The sequence below is a fragment of the Canis lupus genome, chromosome 17 (assembly GCF_003254725.2).
Source record: "Canis lupus dingo isolate Sandy chromosome 17, ASM325472v2, whole genome shotgun sequence".
Taxonomy (NCBI): Eukaryota; Metazoa; Chordata; class Mammalia; order Carnivora; family Canidae; genus Canis; species Canis lupus.
The window spans coordinates 10,586,122-10,597,236 of NC_064259.1; the positions used below are offsets into that span (position 1 = coordinate 10,586,122).

The 11,115-nt window shown below is 42.1% G+C and overlaps 1 long non-coding RNA gene across 1 annotated transcript in view; it reads right to left on the bottom strand.

Moving 5' to 3' along the window:
* LOC112664808 (uncharacterized) overlaps nucleotides 1-10,703 on the bottom strand; it is a 40,322-nt gene extending 29,619 nt beyond the window's left edge. The window contains exon 1 of the long non-coding RNA XR_007403075.1: nucleotides 10,534-10,703. This is a non-coding gene — a long non-coding RNA (uncharacterized LOC112664808). The remainder of the gene's footprint in view (nucleotides 1-10,533) is intronic.
* Nucleotides 10,704-11,115: the final 412 nt, after the last annotated feature.

Sequence of the window (11,115 nt, forward strand, 5' to 3'; positions counted from 1 at the left end):
TATAAGTAGAATTATACAGTATTTGTCTTTTTGTGACTGATCTCACTTAGCATGATATCCTAAAAATTTATTCATGTTGCAACATATGTCAGAATTTCTTTCCTTTTTAAGACTGAATGTTCCATTGTACATATATATCACATTTTGCTTATCCATTCATTCCTCAATGAGCACTTGGATTGCCTCCACATTTTGGTTGTTGTGAATAATGTTACTATAAACACTAGTGTACAAATATCTCTTTAGGACTCTGCTTTTAATTCTTTGGGGTATATATATATCTAAATGGATTTGCTGGATCATGTACATGAGTATTTATTGCAGTGTTATATAAATAAGCCAAAAGTGGAAACAATCTAAAAATTTATCAACTGATAAAAGAATAAAATATGGTATATCCATACAATGGAATACTACTCTACAATAAAAACAAATGAAGTACTGATTACATGCTACAACACGGATAAGCCTTGAAAATGTTATGCTAAGCTAAAGTAGTCACAAAAGACCACAGATTATATGATTCTATTGACAGGAAATATTCACAGCTGACAAATTGATAGAGACAAATTGATAGAGATTAACGCTTGCCAGGGACTGGGGTAGAGGAGGTAATGAGTGATTGCTAACAAGGACAAAGTTTCATTTTGGAGAGAGGAAAATGTGCTCAAATTAGCTTGTGGTGGTGATTGCACAAATTTGTGAATGTACTGAAATCTTTTCAATTGCACACTCTGAATGGTGAGTTGCATGGTATGTGAATTATATATCAATAAAGCTCTTAAAATAGTTATACCAAAAAAAAAATAGTTATACCTCAAATCTGACTCATAAGAGAAAGAAAATGTTACACTTCCACAGTCCAAAGAAAAGAGAGCAAAATACATAAGCAGAAAGTCTCTCTTAAAAGAGAATATGTATAAATGACCAATGACTGGGTGCCTGAGTGGCTCAGTCAGTTAAGTGTCTGCCTTTGGCTCAGGTCATGATCCCAGCATCCTGGGATGGAGACTCACATCAGGCTCCCTGCTTAGTGGGGAGTCTGCCTCTCCCTCTGCTCATGCTCTCTGTCTCTGTCTCTGTCTCGCAAATAAAAAAAAAAAGTGACCAATAACATACAAAGGGATGCTGTTTATCAATTATCAGACTAATGCAAATAAAACAAAAATCAGATATATTTTCTCCAATAAGACCCACAAAAATTAAAGATTGGCAATATCCAGCTTTGGTGAAGTTATAATTAAATAACTTCTCCAACCTCAACACTTACATATGCCTAGCTGAACAAATTTTCTAGAAATAACTTTTGCAGTATGTATCAAAATGTGTGATATGCATAACTTCTATCTAACTTTAAAGTCATGGTAGCATGAGATTTATAAACAAATATTCAAAACTGTTCCTACAGTGCATGACACAGAAGTGACCTGACACAGTGTCCTGGAGGGACCCCGATGAGCCAGGCATCCACCTTTGGCTCCAGGCTGCGAGGAAGGTCTGCAGGGTTCTGGGACAGAGACCTGGACAGCTAGGGGGCTGGGATTTGAGACACATTGTGGTCCTTACACATGTGTAGTACAGACTGGTCAGTTGTGTACAATTTGGTACAGATATTCTATGTCCCAACAATTGGTCTGGCCTCCTGTGAATATGGGCTGAAAGTTGGCCCTATGAAGACACAAGTGTTGAAAATGCCTGCAGTAGACATCATCAGAGTGTGTTTATAATGCCAAAAGAATAAGTGTTCAACGTTAGGGCATTAGTTAAGAAAATCAGGTATATTAAAAAAAATATGATAGTCTGTGGCCATACACATATGAAAACACATGCCTATTAAACATGCAGAAATATCTGTGATATAATACTGAATGAAAAAATTATTTGACAACATGGAGAATTAGAGTATAAAAATGTAAAAGTACTCATGCACATAAGCCTGTGTGCCTAAATAAAGAAATATCACCTGGGAGGCTCCCAGGTCACCTCTTCCATGAAGTTCTTGCCATCCAGACCAAGTTCTTGCCATCACATAGGTTGCGTCCCATTGTTGTAGAAAGCGGAGAGAGAAGGGTGAGTTTTGTGGCAAGGCAAGGAACAATAAAATGATAAATTCAGAAACTGAAAAGTTCTATGAATAAAATTTACAAGAGTGAGATATGAGAGGGAGGACTATTTAGCAAGAATCGTCAGGGTAGAACTCTGAGGAGGTGACATTTAAACAGAGGTCACCGTGATAAGAGCCAGAAATGTGAAAACTATGGAACAAAGAGTTCACGCAGGGAGAACAATAACTATACAAAGTTCCAGAGATGAAGATGTGTTTGAGGTACTCAAGCCCTAGAATGAAGGCCAAGGAAATAGGGATGCGATGAGCCAGAGAGAGGCGATAGAAGTTGCAGACAGAGACCAAACCTCACAGACCCATGGATGTCTTGTCAGGCATAGAAATTTGATTTTATTTTTTAAATGGGAAACCGTAAAAAAAGATGGGAAACCATTGCAGAGGAAGAAATGTCAAATTTACTTTACGATAGATTCCTAGGCTGCTGGTCAGTGAATTTACTGGAGGGCAGGGGTGGGCAGAGTAGAAGGAAGGAGAATAGCAGGTGCCATTACAGTAGCACAGGTGCCAGATGTTGGCGTACATGGCACTGGCAGCCATAGACACAATAAGGCAGTGAAAGGTGTTCAGATTCAAGGGATATTTTAGAAGTAGTGCTCACCAAACTGCTGATGGATGGGATGTGGGGGTGCAGGAAAGAGGAGAATCAAAGCTTAGGTCTTTGGATTGAATGACGATGTCACTGAGGGGAGGAACAGATCAGGGTATTGGAATTCAAGTGTTCTTTCCTGGAAACTAACTTTGGGATTCTAGTTAATTACTCACATGAAGCTGTTGAGAGGCTGTTTGATATTTGTACCCGAAACTCACAGGGGACAGGTCAGAATTGACCATCTCAGTTTCAAGTGTTCTCAGTAGGGAGGTGGTAGCTAAAGATGGGAGACCGGCTAAGATCACTTAAAGAATGTGGATGCAAAAGAGAAGATGAATAAGAGATTGAATTCTGGAGCCCTCCAAAGCTGGGAGGAGGAGAATAGAAAGTAGAACAGAGATGAGGAAACTTTTTTTCTATAAAAGGCCAGGCCATAGCCATTTTTACTTCTGAAGGCTATACCACACCCCACTTGTGGCTACTCAGCTCTGGCACTGTATCATGAAAGTAGCCACAGGAACACTTCAGGAAGACTGAAGATCGCCACCAAACAACCAGAAGCTAGGTGACAGGTCAGAACAGTCCCCAGAAGGAACCAATCCTGCCAACACTTTGATCTAGGACTTCTAGGCTCCAGTATATTAGCAAGTGGGCATGGCTGCATTCCATGAAAACTTCATTTACAAAAGGAGGCAGCAGGCAGACTGAGACCAGCAGCTGTGATTTGCCACCACTGGACTGGACAGACAGGGAGGAATAGTGATGGTGGTTGAAAGCAAGCAAATAGATCATAGTGTCATAGAAACCTGGAGAAAGTGCTTTAAGGTAGAAACAACAGTAGATCATGTCTAACAGAGTAAAAAGAAGCCGGAGCATAAAGCTTGCCAACCGTACAAGATTATGTGGTTTGCTGAAAGCAAGGTTGTCTTCTATAATCTCCTGGGGATACAGCTCCTTCTTTCTCCAGTGTTCTCCACCAAAAATCTCCTTTTAACAAATCCCCCCTCATCCTCTAGGTTTCTAATACTACCTGAACCCAGAAGCTCTGTGGGAAACAGAATAACAGACCCTCAAAGAGGTCTACATGCTAGTCCATGTAACTTGTAAATATATGACCTATTACTTTGCAGCTTTGACTGAATTAGGACTTTGTGATAGGGAAATTATCCTGAATTACCTGGATGGGCCTTATGTAATCACAAGGGTCCTGTCACAGGCTGAATTGTGTCTCTCAGAATTCATACGCTAAAATTCTAACCCCAAAGACCTCAGAATAGGACCTTACTTGGAACTAATGTGATTGCAGATATAACCAGTTAAACAAAGGTCATACTGAAGTATGGTGGCCCCTTAATCCCATATGACCTGTGCCCTTCAGGAAAGGGGAAATTTGTACATGAACAAGCATATACAGGGAGAGTGCCATGTGAGATGAAGGTCAGAGGTCATGTGAGAAGTCAGAGTGACAGTTCTGTAAGCCAAGGAACATTGAAGATCGCCACTAAACAACCAGAAGTTAGGTGACAGGTCAGAACAATACCCAGAAGGAAGCAACCCTGCTAACCTTTTGATCTAGGACTTCTAGCCTCCAGAACTGTCAAAAAAAAAAAAAAAACACACAAAACATGTCTGCTGTTTCAGCCACCCAGTTTGTGGCTCTGGACTTTGTTCTTGCAGCCCTGGCAAATTAATACAGGTTCTTAAAAGTGAATACAGGAGGCAGGAGAGGATTGAATATGGAAAAAGGATTATGAACCAAGGAACAGGGACAGTCTCTGGAAGCTAGAAAAGACAAAGAAAAGCATTCTGCTCTGGAGCCTCCGAAAGAAATGCACCCCTGCCAATACCTTGCTTTTAGCCCAGGGAGACTCCTGTTGGCCATCTGACCTAGGGACCTTCATGACAATAAATTTGCATGGTTTTAAGTCACTAAGACGGTGGTGATTTGTCACAGCAGCCACAGAAAATGAAGACACTTCCCGAGCTTCAAATCCCTCACACACTTAGGCACAAGGTGAATTCCTGTTCTGTGGGCTGGACAAAGCTTAAGCCACAAAGCTTAGAGCCAAGTGCCAGAATTTCAGTGTAGTGCACCGCACATGCTCAGTAAATCAATGCAGGTTAATGTATGTTGAATGACTCTGCCTTTCACCATGCTCTTCACTGCCTTTTCTACCTGCCTATAAGCATACTCCAGGTTTAATTTTCTGGTCTTGCAGCTCATGCTCTTTACATTCCTTAATCATTTTTATTGCATTTTATTGGACTACTCTAAACTGTCCTAAGCTCTTCTGAAATTCAAGAACAAAAACAAAAGAAGACTTTGAAGACCCAGCAAGAAACAGGGCCCATTAGGAAAGTGTCTTTAGCAGAAGGTTGTAATGTGAAATCACTTGAGCTAATTTGCTGCAAATCACAGCTGAATCTATTGCAGCGGGCAGATCTGAATGGGCAATTTCATAGGAGGAGATGAGCTGACTTGATCCTTACCCAGCTGCAAATCCAGTGAGTCTTTTAGGGTGAAAAAAGTACCCATTATGGTTTATTGAAAACATCTTCTTAATGATTACAGATAGGTTTGTTAAATCATTGATTTTTTTTATATTGGAACTGCATGTCTAGCTATGCATGTCTTTGTGCTAAATATTCCAAAGCATGAATGAGAGTCTCCTAAACACTGAGTTAATGATGGAGTCTCCAGGATGTCCTTGATTGCAAGCTCAGTAGCAACTTTGGAGTTAAAATGTGTTATAATCTATCTCTGCAGCAGAGAACCCCTCATTTCAGACAATAGAGAGTCAGCTGATAGTTACAATTATGTCAAACCCAACCAGATCTAACCTCAGTTATAATAAGGGTTGAGCATATCCTTTGTGAGGCTGTAACTCAGACATTTTTTGAAAAGTAATCCATGTGTTGCACCTTTATATTTGACCTCATTTAATCATCCCCACAGGTATACGAGGTAGAGATTCTTAGTGCTAATTTGTAGATAAGGAACCTAAAGCTAAGGGTGTTCATCAGAAGTTTCCAAGGCCAGGCAGAAAGTTAAGGGCAGAGCTGAAACATGTACAGGAAACTTTGTGTGTCGAATGTCCTTTTCATGGTGCTATGTGCCCCCAATTCAGGTGGTAGAGCAAGGTTCCACCAGAAATGGTGAACTCATGCTCCTACTCCAAGATGACTGCAATCTAATTGAAACCATAGGCTCTTGCTTTTAATATTTGGAAAGGACATTTGATACACTCTCCTATGTCTTAGAAGGTGAGCTACTTTATGAGGAGGAGCCTTGGGACTTGTCATGGGTCAGTGAGGGGGAAACTGGAACCAGAATCCAAGATTTTGGTTGCCTCACTTTGCCTTCTTCAGCAGCACGCATGGATGGAAGGATCTGCAGGGAGTGAAAACAAAGGCATCACCCAGTACCAAACTGAAGAAATCACAGTATAAAGGTGTGCTCGGAGCTGATTAGGGTAGACTTAGGAAGAATTTCTGGAAATAGCAAACTCAAAAGCAAGCAAACCAAAACAAAAAAAAAAAAAAAAAAAAGGAAGGAAGGAAAACCACAAAAGTAGAGGGCAGCATGTATTTGAGTTCTTACATATAATCATCACTAAAATATTTGTGCAGGGCTAGACATGCAGGTAAGTTTGGCCACTGTGCAGAGTCTGAAAAGGGGAACAGTGGAAATCAGAATGTGTAAAATAGAAGGAAGCTAGTATCAGCTCCAAATGTAAAACTAAGCCAAAAGTCATCTGGTATGCACACACGTCTGCTTCACCCCATTAGTTCCTCCAACCAACGCAACGCAGCATATTCTTCCCATGGGGCCAAGGGGGTGTGGTGGGAAAACCTTTGACAAAATCACTCATGCTAAGGTAGTGCACACTTAAAATACTCTCTCCCGTGAGCCCATTCCAATTTTAAAAGACCATAGGGGGGGGCGGGGGGAGGTGGTATGATTAACCCAAATGAATTCATCACTAATGGTGATATGTCAATCATTGAAGAGGGAGTGGTTTCTTGGGCTTTTCCCATTGCAGAAAGGAGGATCCCCAGACCTGCCATCTGTGAATAACTTGACAGAGGATATGGCGAACCACTGGGAGCTGGGGATTTGTGCACAGCATGATGATTCCTGGTGGGTGGTTAGTTCAGAACATGGAGCCATAAAACCCAGATTCCAGTCCCTGCTCCACTACCAATGTGTGGGTGATTATGTATAAGGCACTTCCCCTTGCTGGGCTTCTGTTTCTTTCCTCCCTTGGCAAGAAAGTTATGCATGGTCTCAAGGCCCCTTGTGATTTGACTATATGATTCTAGCTCTGCCCTCATCCTTCCCTTATTTGGGAAATGTCCCTTATTTGTAATATTAAAATAATAACTGTATCTCACTGATAGCCTCATAGTAAACAAGATAATCTTTATAAAAAGGGCTTAGATAGTTCCTGGCACACAGCAAGCACCATTGATGTTAAGTCTTCATCATTGTAAATAATGATAGATGATAAATTGGTAGTTTTTCCCCTCCCCTGACTTCTTCCATGAGGCACAACGTGCAGGCGCATCATGACCAAAGTGTATATTTCCACCAATTTGTAGTGTTTGGGGAAGAATGATCCCCTTAAGACTAATCAATCATATACGATCCCCTCCCTCCACACATGTTAAAAGTCTTCAATGGCTCTTGAAGATAGCTTTTGAGATAAAGTCCGCTCTCCCTGGTTGGTTTACGGTCTACTGCTTCGCTTTATACACAGAGGGTGACCCTAGCTCTTGAAACACACCATGCACTCTTAAACATGCATATATTTTTAAAAGCAGCTCCTTCTGCATGGAATGCATTTTTCCAGCCCATACCCCTTCTGCACACTGCTATCTCATATACCTTCAAGGCCCAAGCCAAAGGTCAGTTTCTTTGTGAGCCTCCATTACCTTCTCTTGGCAGAAAGTTTTCCTCCTTCTCCAAACTCATATGTCACTTGATTTGCTCCTCCAACAGAGCATGCATATCAATCTAACTCAACCTGCACTGATGGACTGGACAGGTGTGCTCTCCTCAAAGGATTCTTTTTTTTTTTTAAGATTTTATTTATTTATTCATGAGAGACACAGTGAGAGGCAGAGACACAAGCAGAGGGAGAAGCAGGCTCCATGCAGGGAGCCCGATGTGGGACTTGATCCCAGATCCCCAGGATCATGTCCTGGGCTGAAGGCAGGGGCTAAACCACTGAGCCACCCAGGGATCCCCTCCGCAAAGGATTCTTGAAGGCAGAGATTCTTATTCATGCCCTAGGATCATCTCATAGGCCAGGAAGAGAGAGGCTGAGAGATGACCTTGGGGACAGTGCTTAGGAAAAGTACCTGAGGATGTGGTGAAGCAGGAAGAGCATTAATAACAAAAATCCTTGGCCAACTAACCAAGCTGAAGAAAGAAGATAAAATTTAGAGCCAGGTGGGGGACACCCGGGTGGCTCAGTCAGTTGAGTGTCTGATTTCTGGTTTTGGCTTCAGTCATGACCTCAGGGTCCTGGGATGGAGCCATGCATCAGGCTCTGGGCTCAGCAGGAAATCTGCTTGAGATTCTCTCCCTCTCCCTCTGCCCCTTCCCCTACTTGTGTGTTCTCTCTCTCTCTCTCTCTCTCTCTCTTTCTCTGAAATAAATAAATCTTTTTTAAAAGTTGGAGCCAGCAGCGGTTTGGCGCCTGCCTTTGGCTCAGGACGCGATCCTGGAGTCCCGGGATCGAGTTCCACATCAGGCTCCTGGCATGGAGCCTGCTTCTCCCTCCTCCTGTGTCTCTGCCTTTCTCTCTCTCCCTCTCTCTCTCTCTCTCTCTCATAAATAAATAAATAAATAAATAAATAAATAAATAAATAACTTTAAAAAAAAGTTGGAGCCAGGTGGAAAGCTGACCGAGAGCAGGTCTGCTGTCAGCTACAGGGAAGCTTAGGGCATAATCATTTTGGGGGCAGGGGACAGTCCTAGAAACACAAGGCTAGAGTGAGGCCAGGTGGCCCAGATCTAAACCCATAGAAAATGGGTAGATGGTGGCACTTCTTTGACATAGTTTCTGAGATATTTAGTTCAGAGTAGGAGCAAGGCAGATCTTTATGGGATCCATAAGGATCTAGATGCTCTGAATCCCCCGAAAGCCCAGCACATAGGAAACCTTCAGTATGTGCTACAGTACATTCGGTACATGGATGGCCTCAGCTTCTTCCTACTTCACTCTCCGCTGGCGCTCCCAACAGACACAGACACTGCCATCCAACTCTGCATGCATTTCTGATGCTTCCCCCATTCCAATCAGCTCATGCATACCAAGTCCACTTCCACCCCAAAGCCTTTATTACCTACAATGTTCTTAACCAGGTATCCTCATGGCTTGCTCCTGCCCTTCCTTTATTTTGGTCCCCAAATATCCCTAATCGATTAAAATGAAAACTAAATCTTCCCCATATCCACCCAAATTCTCTATCCCTCTAACCTTATTTTTCAACATAGTCATTTTCATGACCCGACTTCCTGCACATTTACTTGCTTAGCAATCCATTTCTGTCTCTGGCTCAGTAGTATGTAAGCTTCCAGAGGGCAGGGACTCCTCTCCTTTGTTCTCTTATATACATGAATGCCTATAGCAAGGCTTAGGTCACAGTTGGCATTAAATAAACATAAGCTGAGTGAAGAAACCAGGATTCTACTAGGATACTACTTCTAGCTACAAAAAGTCTTTATACAGAAAATAGATGCTGTCTGGCTCCATGTACATATGTTTCGCTAACACCATCTTGAATCTCCATGAAATTCACTGCCTATTTGAAGACAGCACATGTTCAAGTGTTGACATTTCAATGTGTCGGCCACTCCAAAAGTCCCAATTCTGATTGAATCATAGATCTTGCCTCCTGTCCTGTATTAATAAGCCCTGGGCATACCCTGTTGTTGTGCTCACCCAAGACATCACAATGGGCCTGGCCCTCAATACCTTTTGTTTTTTTCCAAAGGAATTGCAAGAACATAGCAGAACACACCAGTTGTAAACCTCTCAGAGCATCCCTGCTACCATTCCAGCTCATTTTGAATGGAAGCTGATAAAGATTGACTACCGTTATGTGGTAGCAATTCATCATACTTAGAGTCTCTCTTTTCAACATCAATCTTATAAATTCACCAGGAGACATAATAGTGTAAATATATTATTCATAAACTAGAGTGAATCCCCACTCACCACCATAACCATTTTGACAATAAATCATAACATGTAAATGGTTTTCTTCTTTGTTTTTGTGAGGGTTTTTTTTCCCTCTCATTTTGGAGACTCAAGATACATCTCTAAGCAGAACAGAGAGCAGCAGAAAGAATTCTCTGAGCTAGAGCAGAAACTCATAAAGAAGAACCCGGATCAAATGCACAAACGTGAGTTGAACTGAGATGACTTCACATTTACTAAACCATCATAGAATCTTTCTTATTGTATCGCAAATGAATGAATGAGTATATGCGGAATATGCCCTTTTCGGCCTTTAAGGCAGGCTGTGAGGCCGTTTAAGTGGAAATCCTCACTGTTTGGGACTGGGGAGGGAGACATTCACTGGCATGGGAAGGAAAGGAGCCCTCCCTGATGGAGCAGACATCAGTGTAGAGACAAAAAAGCCTGCAAAGAAAACGTGCATTCCTTTAGCATTGCATGCTCTGCGACAAGTGCATCACACACATTATCTCTTTCCATCTCACACAACCCCACAAGCAGGCAGGATGGCCTCCCTTTTATAAATGAAGGAAGCCAGACATGCAGTGATAAAGTAACTTGCCACTTACGCACAGCAGTGGAATGGTTGATCTTGGACTGGAATCAACCCATCTGTCTGATTCCAAGGCTCCTGCTTTTGAATACAATGCTGACTCCTATTGTCTGTGCTTTGCCTACCCCCTGGGGCTGGCGGAGAACAGCACAGCTTCTTAGACCAGAATGGCTGGTTTTACAGAAAGACTCCTAAAAGGGGAAAGTCACAGCTCTTTCTCACACTTACTTGGCTAATCCAGGAATGGAGACACTGAAGTGGTGGGTAAGGATACTGGCTCATACTCACCTCTTCTAGGCTGCAAGCTGTCAGCATTTATACTATGATTAGTTGGAGATTATAACTGTATTTAAAACCCTGGGTGTGACCTATTCAGGAGGATCAAAGGCCACCTTTGTGATTGAATGTTATTCCAAAGAGGCTAAGGGAGTGCCCCCTAATTAAGGAGTGAAACTCTAGGCACCCAAGAAAGAAGTAACTACCAATAATAATGAGACCTTTGAAGTTTATACAGCATTTTTCATGACTGGTCTCATTTGCTGTAAAAGAAGAAATCTCCATTTGTTGCCGACCTCCAGTGTTTCCGGAACAGTGACGG